The following is a 20,392-nucleotide window of genomic DNA, read 5'->3' on the forward strand; positions in this document are numbered from 1 at the left end:
TTCGCAAAATATCGTGCACTACGTGTTGTTCCTGGAAGTACGAATGCCACATGATTAGTGTCGAATCGAACAGGCGAGCTGTATTTAAGGTACTGAGAATTATAGTATCTTTGAGAATATCTGCACTGACTGTACTGTAAGCATTGTATCGAAGTACTGTAATAAATGTTATACTGTTAATATTTCATTTAGTAAATTTATCACAATCGATAGAACCTCAAATAATGTTCATGTGTTATTAAACCTATCTGGTTCATCCAGGATGGCTCTGGGTGAATAGTTAAGTTGAAATTTCCCTGGAAACGCTGAGCATGCTAAGTAAATCCCAATCAAAACTGGTTGAAGAATGTCACCAGCTAATACGTTTAAACATGTTGTACTATGTTAGTTATCTATTTTTTCGAGTGCATTACTACTGAATGTTTTCATTGCCACGGCCTCGCATATTGTGCTACATTCATTTGGCTACAAGAGATCGAAGTATATTGTGTTGGGCAGCCATCTTTGCTATCTCTTGTAAACATTTAGCAGACTCTGGGCAAGCTTTAGTTATTTATATATATTTGCTATATATTTATTGGGGTTTGCCTCAGAAGAGTAAATGGATTCAACTCTACACCAGGAAATACTGGTATACCCAACTGGTTCCTGTATAATGGATACTTACTTACAGTAAACACACTTGCTTTTGAGGTCATTGATATTTGTTATCAATGTGGGGGATGACTCAGCGTCAGAATGTCCATTGATCTACTTGCCACATCAGTTGGGACAATCTCAATATGTATCTGTTCCCTACGTTTCATGATATTAAAACTCAGGAAGTTATCCCTGCCAATCAACACATTAATGGCAATGATAGTGCCAAGGATTGACACGTTGTCTGTGGTCAGATACTAATAGACTGTTGACAATTTGACAACATGTAGGTATGCCAGAACTGTTCTTGACGCTCAAAACTGTCCACGTGATCAGATCGTCATAGGACTTTTCTGAGAGACTGTCTAAAAGTATGCTCTAGTTCCACTGGGATAGCACAATCTGGTTATACCAGAACCACTTGCGATACTTACACTCTTGCATTTTCAACAATGGACTCACCCTTTCTATCCGCTTATACCTCAGTTAGTAGATCGCTTAGTCCCCGTTCGGACGAAGTCCGAAAACGGGGACTATTAATTTGGGTTCGTTCCGTCCGTCCGTACGTACATACGTCCGGAGCTATATCTCGGACACCATTGACGGATTTCATTCAAACTTTACATGAAGACAATACATAATGTCTTACATATGCGCGTCAAGTTACTTTATGATCGGAGAAAATATGGGCGACTGGCGGCCATTTTTGATGTAAAATTTGCAGTTTCTCGGAGATGACTGGGCCTATTTGGATCAAAGTTGGTATGATGGTCATACATATTGGGTTGTAGGTGCATGTTTTTTTTCGTGATTCGAACAAATATGGCCGACTTGGGGCCATCTTGTTTTTCATGGTACCCATGCTACTTTATCTTGAATGCAGTGAACGTTTCTGTTTAAATTTTGTACAAAGATAATATACCAAGAGATACATCTGCACCAACATGATTTTTGTGATTCAATGCAATATGGCTGGCCGACGCCCAATTTTCATGTAAAAGCACTAAATCGTCATTTTTACATGTCCGGAACTGTTTCTCAGAGATGACTGGGCCGATTTGGATCAAACTTGGTAGAATGATCATACATATTTAGTTATAGGTGCACGTCATACTTTTTCCGTAATTCAAACAAATGTGGCCGACTGGCGGCCATTTTGTTTTTCATAGTACCCATGCTACTTTCTCTTGAATGCAATAAATATGGCTGATTGACACCCAAATTTCATGTAAAAGTGCTAAATCGTCATTTTTACATGTCCGGAGCTGTTTCTCAGAGATGACTAGGCCAATTTGGATCAAAGTTGGTATGATGATCATACTTATTTGGTTATAGTTGCATGTCATAATTTTTCTGTGATTCAAACTAATATGGGTGACTGGTGGCCATTTTGCTTTTCATGATACCCATGCCTACTTTCCCGTGAATGTAATGAACATTTCTGTTTAAATTTTGTACAAAGACAGTATACCAATAGAAACATCAGCATGAACATTATTTTTGTAATTCGATTCAATATGACTGCTCAATGTCCAATTCTCGTGTAAAAGCACTAAATCATAACTTTTTACAAATCTATTAATGGTTTCAATCTAATCTTGATGACTTCATCAGCACCAAATTAATATTTTGAACGGGGACTGTGTCATTAACAATGACTTGATCTACTATGCCACAAATGTTGTTGAAAAATCCACCATCCACTATGGGGAACATTAAGTCTGTGATCAAAACCGTATTATTTTTCAGTTAGAATAAGGATATTACCAAGGCTTTAATTGGGACATTTTTAGGAGGTTATTCCAAAAGTGCACTACTACAACACCAAGGTTGTGTACACTATCTAGGTTTTTGCCATTGGTGATGGTGCCTCTTCAGCATACCTGCTGATTAGTCAAGAAAACATTATTTTCCCATTAAAGTATGTGTATTCACAGATATTTGCAGAGTACTAAAAGCCACAGTTATCAAATCAAGTGCCAATTTTTGAATATTTTTATGTGTTTCTGACAAATTCACATAAAAAAATGAATTATTGAAAAACAATGGTGAATATGCAATATGAAATGAAATGTGTAATTTTCAATATTGTTGTTTGATACTGTATGTTCATAAATACATTGAAATATGAATAATCGTGACCCTGAACTTGGCAATTAGTACATCTATTAAAAATGAAATTATGTATCCTTTTACATACTGACTGTAGGAATGCTCGTCATGCACAGCATAAAGAGCGGTATATGAACATTTCCTGTACATTCTGTAGGAACACTGCCAAGTGTGCTTTTTGATAAATGTTGTTTCCTGACTATATGTGATATATATGGACATGGCTATAGTGCTGCATTGTTTGTGGTTGTGGTTTTGTAAACTGTGGTTGACACCTTCCCCAGTAATTCCCATAAAATGTATGAAATTAAACAACATGTACTGAAATATGGAGGAACAAAGACTGCTTTAATTTTGTAGTATTGATGTCACGATGCTATACAAATCTTAAATTGTAAAAGTATATCATAAACGCATAAATGCATCTTCAAATGTTGTTGTTGTACATGCAATGGAGACGTTACTTCATTCTCAGCTGTAATTCCTTCATTCAAGATCTGCAAAAAAATCCACCTCTTCCTTTCCACTGGTGTTTAGTCGTTTATTTTTCCTTTTTTTCTTTTTGCATTTCTCCTGAGGATCAACATCAATGTGGTCTAATTCCTGAATATTCCAAATTTTTATTTTCTGGTCATGCGATGAACTAATGAGAATTGATTGGTCATGTGAGACAGCAAAACTTTCAATCGGGAAATCTTCATGTTCTCCCACAATTCCTAGAAATCTGTTGGGCAGGATGTGAACAGCTCTGCAATAAATTAGTAGTGCGTTATGTTTTTAATAAATATATAATCATATTTGGTGTCAGTATTAGATTTACAATTCTAATAGGCCTTGTTGGTCATTTTGAAGCCAACCACAAAATAAACATGATGTGTATCAATATATCAAACTTTGACCCAAATCAGTCCAGAATTATTCAAGAAATGGCGAATGGGTTCTCATGAGTTTGGAAAGACAGACTGAAGAGACCCAAAAAAATATTTGTCAACATGTACAACACCTAAACTATGACTCAACTTTACACTTACCTAATAGTACCATCCAATGACCCTGTACAGACAATATCAATCAGTTACTTTGACCATACAATCAATAGAAGTTGGATGTCCTGGAAACCGATCACTTAAATTGCCCCATTCTGACCAATTAAAAAGATTCAATGCTCCTTCGCCCATTCCACAGACAACTTTTCGGCCACGCTGCCAGATCAATGAAAAACAATTGGCATGTTTCATACACACTCAAGATTTGAATAAAGTCTTCCACGGTATATAAATATTTTACCTTACAGTCAGCCAATTGCAAACAGTCTTAATTTCACATAAAATCAATCAACCAATGAGATTCACTGTTATACTGACCAGTAGTAATGTAGTTGGTTATCTTACAGACGGCCAATGCCAACATCTCACTATCCATAGTTTCAGACTGCAAATCAAATCTATGTCTACGAATATTGAAAACAGATAGAGTACCATCTCCACTAACAAAAAAAGCAATGAACAAGGTTTGAAAGTAACGGCAGATAAAAAAGAAAAGTAAACATCGGTAGATAGAATCATCTATATTATTACTGGACATTAAAATGTTTTTCTCAGAAGATTTCATGACCATTTAAAAATACCAGCCCCATTATTCATCTATCCATATACAAATTAGTGTTAATCTTTGTTCTAAAATTTACATCAAAATGACCAATCAAGTAAGTACAACTCAGCAGGCACTGATCAGATTTCTTCAATTTTCCCAAAGCTGTGGTATATTTGAACAGCAATTATTGATAATTTTAAAATTCAAAAGATTTTGCTATCCGAATGTGGAAAAGAACCCAATAGTCCAGTAAAAACAATGATTTAGTATAGGTATAGGTTATTATAAATAGTTGCTTAATTTATACTCTGGTGCACTGTTCTACAATTTTTGAAGAGCAATTTTTATTTTGTATCCCTCTTAATTTTTTCACTTTATTTGTTCGAAAAACAGAGGATTTATTTAGCAATCATGTGAAATAAAGGTAGTATCTATGGTAACATTGATTGTTGATTAGATGGACGTATACATGTTCTATTGTGGAATCTTTTAGTGATTCCAGTTTATAGTTATTGTGCGTGTTCTTTCATTCTTTACGTTTGAACATTTTCTTATATACCATCGATAAAAAGACATTGCTCAAAATGTCTAGATGTTTTTGCATGGTTACAACAACAATTACCAAATATTATCTACTATTCATCATATTTATTTATTTAAAATTCTAATGAATCATCAAAATATTACAAATTCTAATAACAGAAACACCTCTGTAATTTACATGGGCTTCTACTAGAGAAATGATCCCTGTATTTGGATACAAACACCCATATTCAATCAGTAACATATAGAAATAAGTGTTTGGATTTACTTACCATGTTGCAAGAAGTGTTTTTTGCTTATCGTCTATGGCTAAAGCACTAATGAAATCTTCATTTTCTCTCACTTCCATGATCGCTTTTTCTTTTCTAGAATCCCAAAGCTAGATAATTTTATAATATACTGTGAATTAGAAATCACACTTCATTCATAATTTTCCGTGATATGCTCTGAAACTAAACTGAAACCATGGTATTTGTTCTATGGATATGGAAGAGTCATGTAACCAAACCCCCACATGTTTTGTATGTTATTTGTTCTATGGATATGGAATAGTCCTGTAACCAAACCCCCACATGTTTTGTATGTTATTTGTTCTATGGATATGGAATAGTCCTGTAACCAAACCCCCACATGTTTTGTATGTTATTTGTTCTATGGATATAGAATAGTCCTGTAACCAAACGCCCACATATTTTGTATGTTATTTGTTCTATGGATATGGATATGGAATAGTCCTGTAACCAAACCCCCACATGTTTTGTATGTTATTTGTTCTATGGAATAGTCCTGTAACCAAACCCTCACATGTTTCGTATGTTATTTTTTCAATGGATATGGAATAGTTCTGTAACCAAACCCCCACATGTTTTGTATGTTATTTGTTCTATGGATATGGAATAGTCCTGTAACCAAACCCCCACATGTTTTGTATGTTATTTGTTCTATGGATATGAAATAGTCCTGTAACCAAACCCCCACATGTTTTGCATGTTATTTGTTCTATGGATACAGTAACACAATAATAGTTTTGTGGCCAAAATAACAAAACAATAGCAAAGAACTTTTATGTACAAACTAAATTAAGAAAATAATTTTCAATTAACTTACTTTAATAAATCCATCATCATCCCCTGTTGCTAAGATATTTTCATCGATGACAAGTAACGAATAAATCGGACAAGTATGGGCATTTAGAAATTTCTGTTTAACTTTACCAGTAGTGACATCTACAAGTTGAATAGATTTATCTTTGGAAGCACTCAAAAAATCTGATGGGAAAATGAGCGAGAGCAGCATTACAACCATATATATTGTTTGTTTCAATGACAAGAACCTTCATAGTACCGGTAAACCACATTAATTTTGTGAATGACAAATTTCAGATTTTCACAAATCAGTGAAATCTTGTAGCAATGAAGAAAGTGTCAGTGACTTTTGCAGAATTTAGTCTTCCGAAATGCCATGAAATCATCAAATTGTTACAACTCCTAGAACCTCAAATTAAGAGGTTTATAGTATTTCAAAAGAACTCAGATTGTAATTGTTGTCCATGGAAAAGAAGATACGTTTGTTTTTCCTCTTGTATGGTAAAGTAATAAAAAATTATTTATTAAAAGTTGATTCATGTCATATTGGTAACATATCCCTCCATAACTTTTGATTCACTGTTCTTAAAATGTTGATGTCATGATTGTAAAAGACAGAACTTACGATCCCCACTTTTTGTAAATGAGATGACCCTACAGGACTTCTTGTGATGAGACAGATTTAAAAGTACTTTATTCTCATCATTTGAAAAAGAAAATCTGAAAATGAAAACACAAAATTCTATGCATCATTCAATACACACTAAATAACTAAAGATTCAAGAAAGTGCTCCCATGTGTAGTGAAAAGTCTTTGATGCTTACCAAGATTTTAAATCATTCTGAATAATTAGTCAGTATGAAAATTAGGTAATTAACACATGCAGATTAATTACAGAGTAGTGTTCAACATTCAACTACAAAAACATAAAGCATGTACTAAGTTTCAACCTATTTAAGCAAACAGTTGTAGGATATCAACAAAACAAGTTTTTAATCAGTATGCAAATTAGGTAATTAATATGCACAGATTTGTTCGAACATTTAATCAGGTCTGGAGTTCATCACAAAGTATATGTGTACCACATTTCATCCCAATCCACCCAGTGGTTTTAGAGACGTTGGTGGAACAAGATTTGACACATTCACACATCCTTTCACAGACAGACATTGGTATGATATTAGTCTCTTTTTTGCTCTGCACACAGGAGCTAAAAACAAACAAACTGAAATCATTTCTTGCATACTGTAGAAAAGTTATAGGTCATCATAATCTGTGAAGGTCATAGGTCACCACTTTAGGAAGCTTCCTTTTGATTGGTACTTAAAATGCACCGCTTTGCAACATAATTCGTCATATTTAGCTGAGACCATATTTTATTTAAATGAATTATTTTGAGATAACAATAGAACAAATTTTGTTCACACATCACGCAAATACATCAGCACCCACGAGTACTTGAAATACATGAGCTTTCAAAATTGATTGAACTGGTGAAATGTAATTGCAAACACTATCAAAACTTACATATTGATTTCACCGTCTGATTTGCCAGCTGCAAAAATGTTTTCTGATGGATGACTACTCAAACTGATAACAGTCTTATCATAGCCTATTGCCATGGGAACTCTTATTACCTAATAAGAGAAAATAAACATAGTTGAACTCTGGTGACCTTGCCCTTTGTTATATAATATAATTCCCTTTATCATAGTTTGTTCAATATAAATATGCATTTTCATAATTAATTTTGAATACAATCAAGTTTTGGGGTTGAACCAACAGTGGGGAATCAGTCTACCGAATGTCCTTAAAAGATGTAAATATCTTACAAAAACATTGGTGCCTTATTTGTTTAATTATTTTAAGGGACATAATTTCCAGCTTTATTCAAAGTAATTCAGATATTTTAGTATAAAAACAAATGTCTCATTGAAAAAAAAGTGCTGCATTTAGATGTGAATAGATTCATAAAACATGCAAGATAACAGAAAATTTTAGCTGGCTTTAGTCCAAGTATTTTGTACAGGTGTCTGTCAAAAATTAATGATTTACTGAGACAAATATGAACTGCCTCATTGTGTGACTACTGTATTATATGAAAAGTAAAAAAACACCCTTTATGAATAGCTATCATGTTGCAAGCTCTGCTTTGTATGCAAATCAACTTAAATAGTTAGTTGGTGTCCAGTGGAGGGAGAAGTCAACAGTACTGTTGCCTCCTGAGAATCTATCAATGTGCCATTTATTTTTCATGGTTGTTCGACCATAGTCGTCTGCACCAGTATTGCGAGTTCTAAGTTTGGTTTACTATGTTGATAAAACCGCGCAAATTCATTTTACTGCCACTTTACAGCGGTTTTCACATAGACACGACTTAATTCCGTTACCCAATGACTGAAACAATTTCACATCGACCAGACACGCCCCAAAACAGATGACGAGATTTGACAGGATCGGTCAATGCGCATGCGTATAAAACAGCGAGTACTAATATCCTAATTTCCTAATAACGTATTTTGCACTCGTACAATGCAAAATACATATTTGATTAGGTTGGTTGCCATCAAGTACCATCCTATGGCACCCAATTCATATATCACCAATACCATAGTACAAAGTTATGTGAACAGCGAGTCACAAATAAGACTAATATACTAAATTTGTATTAAATTAATTGTAAGGATGAGATTACATTGTGAAATGGCCACGATGTACCACGGATCAGTTTCCAGGAAATTATTAACCAAACCATAACATTTATAAGTGAGATATCAGAAATACTCTTACAATTGCATACGAGTTGTCAAAACGTACAGTTTGGTGACATACTTCAAATTTTGTATAGTTCAATATGCATACAACCACCCATATACTAGTACATTGTGACAATAAACGCTTCTTTCACATTGTGCAAATACAAACAAGACATTAAACATGTAAGCGTTGTGTAAACCCGAATGAAAAGTCTTGAGTCACGGCGAATACTTCTATCGAGTAGCCCATTTAAAAATCTCTTCAACTATCCAAGGCCAATCACTAATGTGCGGGGTCATTAATTAAATAATATTAATTTTATTAACACTTACACATTGCCCGGATGAATTGGCAATGGCTACAAATTTAAGAAAGAATAAAAGGTTTAAAAAAATAAAATAAATAAAATAAAATAAAATAAAAACATACAAAAAACTAAGCTATTACATTACTGTAACAGAGAAAGAAAATATTAAGACTAAATTATTATACAATGATAGAAAAAATGCAAAACTAAACTGGGAAAGAAAATTGTCACTGGGGTTGCTGTCTTATTTCAAAACACTTCTTTAGGTATCTTGCTACAGGGAGTGCAAGACCACTGTTGTTTAGCAAGGCTATGAATTGTGTCTTTGGTGACAAATTTTGGTTTTTGCCATTTTGAAATAAGACATTTCTATCGGGGGTATAAGTTTTGCATGACATCATTAGGTGATACTCATCTTCTACTTGATTCTGATCACAAAGGATACATAATATATTAGCAAGTGGTATTCCGTTGTGTCTGTCAGTCTCAGTTTTCAAGTTATGGTCACTGAGGCGGAATTATTTAAATTTTCGCGCATCTCAATATTTTGCAGGGTAACAAGGTAGGTTTCAAAAGCAAAATTGTTTTTTTTTTAAATGATTGTATGTTCTTAATTTATTTATATTTCATTTTGTTTTGATTGATTGTCGTTTTGTAATTCACTTTTTCAAGTTGATATAAATGACGTTTGTATTAATTATTAATTTGTCCTAATTGCCCTGTCTACCATTTACTATTAATTTCTTAATATTAATAATTTACTATTAAACTCGAAAACATAGTAATGTTATTACTTTTACACCAGGTAACACCAATTAAAACCAACATCGATTTAGAATTACTGTGGCCAATGACATTGAAATTTGCTCTTTCATAAAGCAGCAGTTCCCCTCTTATTTCATCCAGATTCCATAATGTTTTATATTTAAAACCAACCTTTATTTCACAGTCACTCTAGTATTCACTTTTCTAAAATTATCTTACTGATCAAAAGACTTTTTACTCCCATCATGCAATCTCCCATAGTACTTCCGCAGACAAAGCGGCGATCGCCAACATATCTACAAATAACCTCGCTCTCAGGAGCTGAGGAATGATGAGTCACAAAACCGGTTTATTTCACAACTGTACTTTCAATGGGCAAATTACAATCCAAATTGTACAAAAACCGGAATGAAAACGTGGAAAATCCGTTGTTTAAATCACGGTTACTAAACCGTGTTTAAATGATCCAAACCGTACTGAACACGACCCTGTATTTCAAATCGCGTTGTGCGTCAGTAAAAGGTCAGAAAGGTCATCCTTTGTTATGCTAATTTGTGTGTTTACGCTGCTCTATTCAACGTGGATATGTTTCTTTTTCATGTGGAATAAAATTTAGTTTGTATTCAATTTGAAGAGTGTTGCGCATGTAATTTGTGTATGCATTCAGCGTACAACTACATACTATTCTCATAAATAGTCATGTTCAAGGCCCATAATCATGATCTTTTAGTAGATGAAAGTAAACTCTTTTTTAACTAATTTTATTGAATTGTCAATATACTGGTATAATATAATAGCAATAACCCCCCCCCCCCCGAAGTTGGGTATACCACTTGATATTGCACAATATTGCCTGCAGCTCGTGCATATATGTCGTGAATTGTGCAATATCTCGTGGTATACCCGCCTTCAGCGGGGGTTATTGCTTAAATAATGTTTAAATAAAGACCAAATAACCGAATAATGACCAAATAATAACCAAACAAGGTTCCAAATTAAGACCAAACAACTAAAGAATGTTCAAATAATGACACCAAGCTAATTTTGGCGGTATTCTCACCCCATATTTCACCCCGTCACGCGTGAGAAAACGCAGGTGTTAGGTCACGCAGGAGATATGTACGTGTTACGCCACGACAGAGAAAACATAGGTGTTAGGTTACGCTGGATATATGCAGATATGTAGACACTTGTCGATGCCACGTGATCCAACTTGCCTCCTACTAACATTTAAAACAAACAAGAAGTTTTCTTTCCTTTTGAAATTATATATGCTTACGAAATCGTCATGATGAAGCATACAATGCAATATGCATTTAATAATTGATTTAAAAAAATATTCTACAGTCGGCCATCTTGTGTCGAATCGCAACATAACGTTGACCAAATGAAACATCTGCCATTGTTCAAGTTTGTTCAGAGTACCGGTTATTATATAAGAAACAATCAACATGATTTATGAAACGGCCGCTTGTAAGAAATGACATTCACATGCAATCGAGCATATGGATTAAGTTAATAGACCAAAATATTTTTTTTCCGTATTTTGTTTTCCAACAAATATTAATCATGGTTTGTACCTAATAGGAAATTGTTTCTATTTTGTTCCAAATTAAGAAAACAATATTTTACAATGTGCATAATTTCAATATTTCGACGTGAAAATTTATAGCTTTCAGAGCGTTAATAAATGCTACAAATTAAAAGTGAAAATGTCAGTGACGTTGAACGAATAAACACTCGTTTCTGGTGACGAGGCAGCTTGTTGGAACTGGCGCCGGCATTACTAATGTACTACAATCAGGTGCAGCAAATGGAGCTGTTCATCGGAAAAGTTGGTCCAAGGGATTTTTGTTGAGGGCAGGGGATTTTTTTCTATTTTTTGTAGGGGGCGGGAAATATCAGTACCCCCCCCCCGAGGGTCGGGCAGATTTCTTAAAAAAATGAACAGGGGAACATTTTTTAGTGGACAGGATACTTACAGCCAAAACAAGGTCAGCTTGGGCGTTCAGTTGCGAGACATAAAAAAAACGCAGCCAGCGATACATTTCGAAAATAAAAATACAAAATAAACTCAATCAGAGGCGTCGACCAACGCGTTGGAAATAAATATTACACATTGTGACACAGTCTTACCAGCCTCTTTCACTCAGGCAATATAATTATGCCATTCCCCAACGCACTTATATTTAATACCTTGACAAAAAAACAACAAGAAAAATGTAAATCAGGCTTGTAATTACTAGTAACTCAACTCGAACGCAATATTCATCACTGTAAAAGTGGATAAATTTGAACCAGCCAGCTCATGGCCGGAGACGTCAAGTCGTCTTCGTTGAAAACTCGCCAAATTACCATAATCGTGGTGGTGAACTGTTTAGCTGATTTTTCAAAAGATCTTATGGATATTCAATTCATATTCATCCCAACTTATTTGAATATATCCTTTCGGGAATTTGAGACATTGTTCAAACGATCCTGTACAGGTTTATGTCTGATGTCAACTAATAATACGCAATTATCCAGGCAGTACTAGAAACTATTGCTGATACTAATCATGTTTTGTAAGCTGGGAAGTTTAATACTTGAACGTGTAGTCCCCGGGCGTGTAGTAGACGAGAATAATCGTACTGTCACATGTTTTCGTCTTAGACTTGTCTTTTCGTTTTAACCGTCACAGTCCGCTTCATTGAATGTTTGGTTTGATAATTGATGAACATATATTCATTGTGACTCTGTTGCTTTCAAGTTGTGTTAATACAAATATGATTTAAACTTGTCCCTCCGTTGCCAACGTATTCAATATATGGAAATAGCATATGTGTGTGCGTTTGCGTGAGTGATTGGGGGAAATAACAGCGAAAATTATTTCCAGATAAAATATAATATTTTACTGTATATCAATTAGCCTGTGCGATCCCGGAATAAGATACTAGTAGTTGACCCTAAAGTACTCCTAACCTTTAAGTCATAACATCTCGGACTACTATAGTAACATTGACATGCGTGCATCAGTTTTTTTTTATTATTTCATTCAAAAGATTTAGGGACACGGAAAAAACACGCAGAAATATTTTTTTTTCCTTTTTTATACTCCACACAAAGTAATTTGTCAGTCGTGGCGAGTATGTGTGACAGTTTATTACTTCTGTGTGAATATAATAAAATTATGTCATTTTAGGTACGATATCACTCTTTTGGGAAGATAATGGTGGCTCTGAAAAGGACCGTTTAGTTTAGTTTCGTTAGAAAACGATATGAATTTATTCCAATCTATGACCCGCGTATGTGTGTGTGGGGGGGGGGCGATCTTCTTAGCAGTGAAACTGAAACGGGCACGTGAAAATTACAACTCAACCTCGATTTATTCTTCAATAGCATACATACTCAGTGGCAGCGGCAGCGGTCGCTCCACGAAGAAAATTTTGAGGGACTCGCCCCTCCAAAATCAAGCGGAAACCCTTTGTGTCAGCAAAATCCCCCCTCTAATGCAGGAAATAGCGTTTTAGATTGTCTAGATTTCAAATTTTTGCATGCCCCCGGACCCCCTAGAGGTTGTGAGCAGATCTCGCCCCCGATGTAAAATTTCGTGCCGCCTAATCTGAATTACAGATGTGCCAAAAACGTACAACGTTGCAGCCATAGATCTCGTCGAGTAACAATTTTTAGGGCGGAGGCGTTCTCATTGACCTAATATAAATACGGTGTTTACTCCGATGTTCGAACAAATATTGGCCAAATTAATACACATGGTTATGAAATGATGATTCTAAGAAGTATACTGTCAATAAATGTGATATGAATAAACACAAACGTACATTATACTATAAACCGTCAAAAGTTATATAGAAAGATCCATAAAACGAATGAATCCCGCCCACACATACTGATATTTCTGGAAATTACGTAAATACATTGTGTGGTGATACTGAACAACAAATGTTTATAACCACAGTGTCATCTATCGAGAACCTTGTACAGCAAGCGAAATTTCACAGTTACAACTGTGCAACCCAGTTTATTTAGTTCATGGCGCAACTTATGAAAACCCGTTGCAACCGGGGCATGCATTTCGATGGAATTCAGCTCCCCCGCCTACTAAATAGCAAATTACTAGTCAATTACAGAATTGGGTTTTGTCATCCGTCGGAATAAGCTACTTTGGCCAGTAATATATGGGGCAATTTGACGGAGGAGACATTCACAGCAATCGAATCAAAACAAAATTGAAACTGTGAAACTGCATTGCGAGCGCAAGTCGACATTTACGAAAACCTCGAATACAGCATAACTATGATTACTGCAGATGCGAGGCATGGTTGGCGAAAAACTGTCGTGACACTGACGTGATTGCTATTGGCAATGAAACCCACAAATTCATTGCCAATGCAGTTGTTACCAACGAAGACATCCGATTTCGTAGCGCCATGAAATGAATGGCGCGCTACAAATCAGCCGTACAAGCATATCTTGACAATAACGGAGTGAACGTAAAAAAAATCACGCCCATAACATGAATATGTCTGTCAATAAGTACCTGAGATAAGAGAGGCCGGGGAATGAGAATCAGAATGATACATGGTTCAACTTTTAACAAAAGAACCGTGGTGGCACTACCAAGTCCGCTGAAAGGCCGGTTATTGACCGTGTCAGCCGTGTCACGATCAAGTGTGTAATAATTCCTCCTCACTTCAGTCATCGCATTTGGAGAAGTAATATTCTCTAACCAACAGGCTCTGACGACCTCGGTTAGTTCCCTGGATGTTGGCGAAACGACCATTATTTAGAAATTCCCGATAACTTTTACAAAGGCCGCATTGCCATCTTGAGCAATGCTTTATCGGAGGCGGCCCGGGACTATGGATTGAATACTACATGTATAGCGGGGTCAGCTAATGTAGGTCAGGTAATCGAATGTTGAGGTTATCGCAAGTTAAGTGAACCGAATATCAAGACATTTGGACGTGAAAATAACCGAATCTTATGACAATTGAATGTCAAGATAATTTCTAAATAACGACACAATTGTAACATTAAGAAAGAATGACAAAATAATATTGTAGCAATTACACAATAATGAAATAATTAAGAAATAAAGTTGAAATAATGAAACAATAGCAATACGGTGCTGCAGTAATAACACAATAATGGAATAAGCGCAAATTATATTATACCAGTATATTGATGGTGTTAATCCATTGATTTGATTGGTCCAAACACAAAATTTGCATATGCAATCCATGGTATCCTCGGGGGCGGAGCTACGTCACAGACGTTCTACGTTGCTAAGACGCGCACCACTGTACCACGTATTTCTATGGGCTCTGTGCGCGCTGCTGTGGAACGCCGGTGGAGCCGGTGAAAACTCGAGAAAACAACACAAACTCAACTTTGAAGTAATCCTGAACAACCAAATTCATATATGTTACACACGTAGGGCTAATCTTGTTACGCTGTTCAGGGGACTCTCAACAACCATCGCAAAGTACCGTTTTCTGCGAGTTTTTGGTCTTTGTTTTCACCGCGAGGGTTGCCAAACGGTAGAAAATGCCAGGATGTCCGCCCCGAGGATATTGGCTGATAATGCACGGCTAAACCAAGTGGCCCTGGAACATGAATTGACTACAGGTTTAATACGGAAATACATAAAACCGGTATTATTTGATTTTTAGGGAAATATAGTGGTTGAATTTTGAAAGAATATTGAAAAAAATACTGAATTAAAAACATCTGAAAAGTTATATAACTATAATATTGCTTTTTGTTAATGGTGGGATCCAAGTTGTGAGCGTCGGTCGTTGGGTGATTGTCGTTCGCCACACAAACCTAAACCACCGTCCCTCAACACCGTGAGTTGCCAACACGAACGCCAGAACGCTGTGTTCTCAGTGTTGTTACTTTGAGATGAATTGCGAACTTCCAACAAAGAAAACATGATCTTTAAGTACAAGATATAATTGAGGGATTTAATGACATAAAAATGCAAAAAACTATGAGTCACAGGCAAAAATGTATGCCACCAACTCCACCAATAACAACCGGTGTCTGGTAGCGGCAGCTGACAAAATTGCAGTGCACCCGGGTAATTGCCATCTGTTTCAAAAAACACGGGACAACGCAGGATTCGACGACGATATATGGTATTGTAATTCTCCACTATGGGTAAATAAATTACAGGAGATGATGAAGTTAATTTCGAAAGCTAAAGATTTATGCCGAGTGTAAACCAACCACTGTATTAGAGCGACGGCGTGCAAAGTCTTTCGGCCGGAGTTGAGACAAGGCATATCATGTACGTGTCACAAAAACGATGCGAAAATCCGATCTTACACCATCAAACTTACCCCAGAACAACGACAAAACTTGTCAGTCATACTAGTTGCGTTCACGCACAGCTCTTTAGCACGGGCTAAGAGGTCAAATTACTTAGCCCGTGCTAAGAAAACGTGCTTGAATGCTTAGCACGGGCTAAGGAATGCTAAGTACGGGTTTAATCTGATCCGAATTTAAGACGCGGTCTAGACCTTAGCACGGGCTAACGAAGTATGCGCGAACGCTTAGCCCAGGGCTAAGCGCCCTCTGTGGCGACCTTTGGGTGTGAAAATTGTCCCATGTTCGTATAACGACACTATTCCACCAGTCATTACTCCGCGCTCACTTCCACACTAATCGGGTCACTGTAGTAGAGCGTACAGCAGCTGCAATCGTAGACGAAATAAATTTGGTTCGCTGTCTACGACATGCATTAATAAAACTCTGTATTCTGTTACGCCCGTTGTATACTGTTTCTGTGCATCCAAATAAGTTGGGTCCGTCTTCTCTCGCGTTCCTGTGCACGTCGTTTCAAAATTAGAACGAAACATGCCACCAGCAGAAATAGAACCTCGCGCGTGTCATCCATTTTTCGTTCGTAAATAGCGGCTTACCAAAGGTCACCGACTAATGGCACCCCTTAGCCCGTGCTAACGACTGGCCCTCCCTGTGCGTGGACGCAATTGGGTCTAGCCGAAATGCAAATATGCTAGATAAGCCTAAATCAGCTTAAATCTTAGCCCGTACTTCGTGTAACGTGAACAAAAACTGTGGTTATACCAAAAGTATCCAGGTCAGATGTTGGAACTGAGGTCGCTGTGCCGGTCGCCGTACATGATACACCGCGTCCCGCCGCGTCTCAAATTTCGGTCGAACCAAGTACCGCTGAACGTCAAATATCCACAGTTACAAGTAGTATGATGAGTCACAAAACCGGTTTATTTCACAACTGTACTTTCAATGGGCAAATTACAATCCAAATTGTACAAAAACCGGAATGAAAACGTGGAAAATCCGTTGTTTAAATCACGGTTACTAAAGCGTGTTTAAATGATCCAAACTGTACACGACCCTGTATTTCAAATCGCGTTGTGCGTCAGTAAAAGGTCAGAAAGGTCATCTTTTGTTATGCTAATTTGTGTGTTTACGCTGCTCTATTCAACGTGGATGTTTCTTTTTCATGTGGAATAAAAATTAGTTTGTATTCAATTTGAAGAGTGTTGCGCATGTAATTTTTGTATGCATTCAGCGTACAACTACATACTATTCTTATAAATATTCATGTTCAAGGCCCATAATCATGATCTTTTACTGGATGAAAGTAAACTCTTTTTTTACTAGTTTTATCGAATTGTCAATATACTGGTATAATATAATAGCAATAACCCCCCCCCCCCGAAGTTGGGTATACCACTTGATATTGCACAATATTGCCTGCAGCTCGTGCATATATGTCGTGAATTGTGCAATATCTCGTGGTATACCCGCCTTCGGCGGGGGTTATTGCTTAAATAATGTTTAAATAAAGACCAAATAACCGAATAATGACCAAATAATAACCAAACAAGGTTCCAAATAAAGACCAAAACAACTAAAGAATGTTCAAATAATGACACCAAGCTAATTTTGGCAGTATTCTCACCCCATATTTCACCCCGTCACGCTTGAGAAAACGCAGGTGTTAGGTCACGCAGGAGATATGTACGTGTTACGCCACGACAGAGAAAACATCGGTGTTAGGTTACGCTGGACATATGCAGATATGTAGACACTTATCGATGCCACGTGATCCAACTTGCCTCCTACTAACATTTAAAACAAACAAGAAGTTGTCTTTCCTTTTGAAATTATATATGTTTACGAAATCTTCATGATGAAGCATACAATGCAATATGCATTTAATAATTGATTTAAAAAAATATTCTACAGTCGGCCATCTTGTGTCGAATCGCAACATAACGTTGACCAAATGAAACATCTGCCATTGTTCAAGTTTGTTCAGAGTACCGGTTATTATATAAAAAACAATCAACGTGATTTAAGAAACGGCCGCTTGTAGGCCATGACATTCACATGCAATCGAGCATATGGATTAAGTTAATAGACCAAAATATTTTTTTCCGTATTTTGTTTTCCAACAAATATTAATCATGATTTGTACCTAATAGGAAATTGTTTCTATTTTGTTCCAAATTAAGAAAACACTATTTTACAATGTTTAAATAAAGACCAAATAACCGAATAATGACCAAATAATAACCAAAAAAGTTTCCAAATAAAGACCAAACAACTAAAGAATGTTCAAATAATGACACCAAGCTAATTTTGGCGGTATTCTCACCCCATATTTCACCCCGTCACGCTTGAGAAAACGCAGGTGTTAGGTCACGCAGGAGATATGTACGTGTTACGCCACGACAGAGAAAACATCGGTGTTAGGTTACGCTGGATATATGCAGATATGTAGACACTTATCGATGCCACGTGATCTAACTTGCCTCCTACTAACATTTAAAACAAACAAGAAGTTTTCTTTCCTTTTGAAATTATATATGCTTACGAAATCTTCATGATGAAGCATACAATGCAATATGCATTTAATAATTGATTTAAAAAAATATTCTACAGTCGGCCATCTTGTGTCGAATCGCAACATAACGTTGACCAAATGAAACATCTGCCATTGTTCAAGTTTGTTCAGAGTACCGGTTATTATATAAGAAACAATCAACGTGATTTAAGAAGCGGCCGCTTGTAGGCCATGACATTCACATGCAATCGAGCATATGGATTAAGTTAATAGACCAAAATATTTTTTTCCGTATTTTGTTTTCCAACAAATATTAATCATGATTTGTACCTAATAGGAAATTGTTTCTATTTTGTTCCAAATTAAGAAAACAATATTTTACAATGTTTAAATAAAGACCAAATAACCGAATAATGACCAAATAATAACCAAACAAGGTTCCAAATAAAGACCAAACAACTAAAGAATGTTCAAATAATGACACCAAGCTAATTTTGGCGGTATTCTCACCCCATATTTCACCCCGTCACGCGTGAGAAAACGCAGGTGTTAGGTCACGCAGGAGATATGTACGTGTTACGCCACGACAGAGAAAACATCGGTGTTAGGTTACGCTGGATATATGCAGATATGTAGACACTTATCGATGCCACGTGATCCAACTTGCCTCCTACTAACATTTAAAACAAACAAGAAGTTTTCTTTCCTTTTGAAATTATATATGCTTACGAAATCTTCATGATGAAGCATACAATGCAATATGCATTTAATAATTGATTTAAAAAAATATTCTACAGTCGGCCATCTTGTGTCGAATCGCAACATAACGTTGACCAAATGAAACATCTGCCATTGTTCAAGTTTGTTCAGAGTACCGGTTATTATATAAGAAACAATCAACGTGATTTAAGAAACGGCCGCTTGTAGGCCATGACATTCACATGCAATCGAGCATATGGATTAAGTTAATAGACCAAAATATTTTTTTCCGTATTTTGTTTTCCAACAAATATTAATCATGATTTGTACCTAATAGGAAATTGTTTCTATTTTGTTCCAAATTAAGAAAACAATATTTTACAATGTGCATAATTTCAATATTTCGACGTGAAAATTTATAGCTTTCAGAGCGTTAATAAATGCTACAAATTAAAAGTGAAAATGTCAGTGACGTTAAACGAATAAACACTCGTTTCTGGTGACGAGGCAGCTTGTTGGAACTGGCGCCGGCATTACTAATGTATTACAATCAGGTGCAGCAAATGGAGCTGTTCATCGGAAAAGCTGGTCCAAGGGATTTTTGTTGAGGGCAGGGGATTTTTTCTATTTTTTGTAGGGGGCGGGAAATATCAGTATCCCCCCCCCCGTGAGTCGGGCAGATTTCGTAAAAAATTGAACAGGGGAACATTTTTTAGTGGACAGGATACTCACAGCCAAAACAAGGTCAGCTTGGGCGTTCAGTTGCGAGGCATAAAAAAAACGCAGCCAGCGATACATTTCGAAAATAAAAATACAAAATAAACTCAATCAGAGGCGTCGACCAACGCGTTGGAAATAAATATTACACATTGTGACACAGTCTTACCAGCCTCTTTCACTCAGGCAATATAATTATGCCATTCCCCAACGCACTTATATTTAATACCTTGACAAAAAACAACAAGAAAAATGTAAATCAGGCTTGTAATTACTAGTAACTCAACTCGAACGCAATATTCATCACTGTAAAAGTGGATAAATTTGAACCAG

The 20,392-nt window shown here is 36.1% G+C and overlaps 1 pseudogene across 1 annotated transcript; it reads right to left on the reverse strand.

Annotated features, from left to right (window-relative positions):
* Window positions 1–2,909: 2,909 nt before the first annotated feature.
* Window positions 2,910–6,183, reverse strand: LOC146746611 (WD repeat-containing protein 55-like; annotated as a pseudogene). Its single transcript, XR_014929114.1, has 5 exons — window positions 5,995–6,183; window positions 5,160–5,266; window positions 4,116–4,237; window positions 3,783–3,994; window positions 2,910–3,499 (listed from the first exon to the last, which is right to left on the reverse strand). The product of XR_014929114.1 is annotated as a WD repeat-containing protein 55-like (transcript).
* Between the last annotated feature and the right edge of the window lie 14,209 nt (window positions 6,184–20,392).

The sequence above is a fragment of the Saccoglossus kowalevskii genome, chromosome 4 (genome assembly GCF_978046115.1).
Source record: "Saccoglossus kowalevskii chromosome 4, keSacKowa6.1, whole genome shotgun sequence".
Lineage (NCBI taxonomy): Eukaryota > Metazoa > Hemichordata > Enteropneusta > Harrimaniidae > Saccoglossus > Saccoglossus kowalevskii.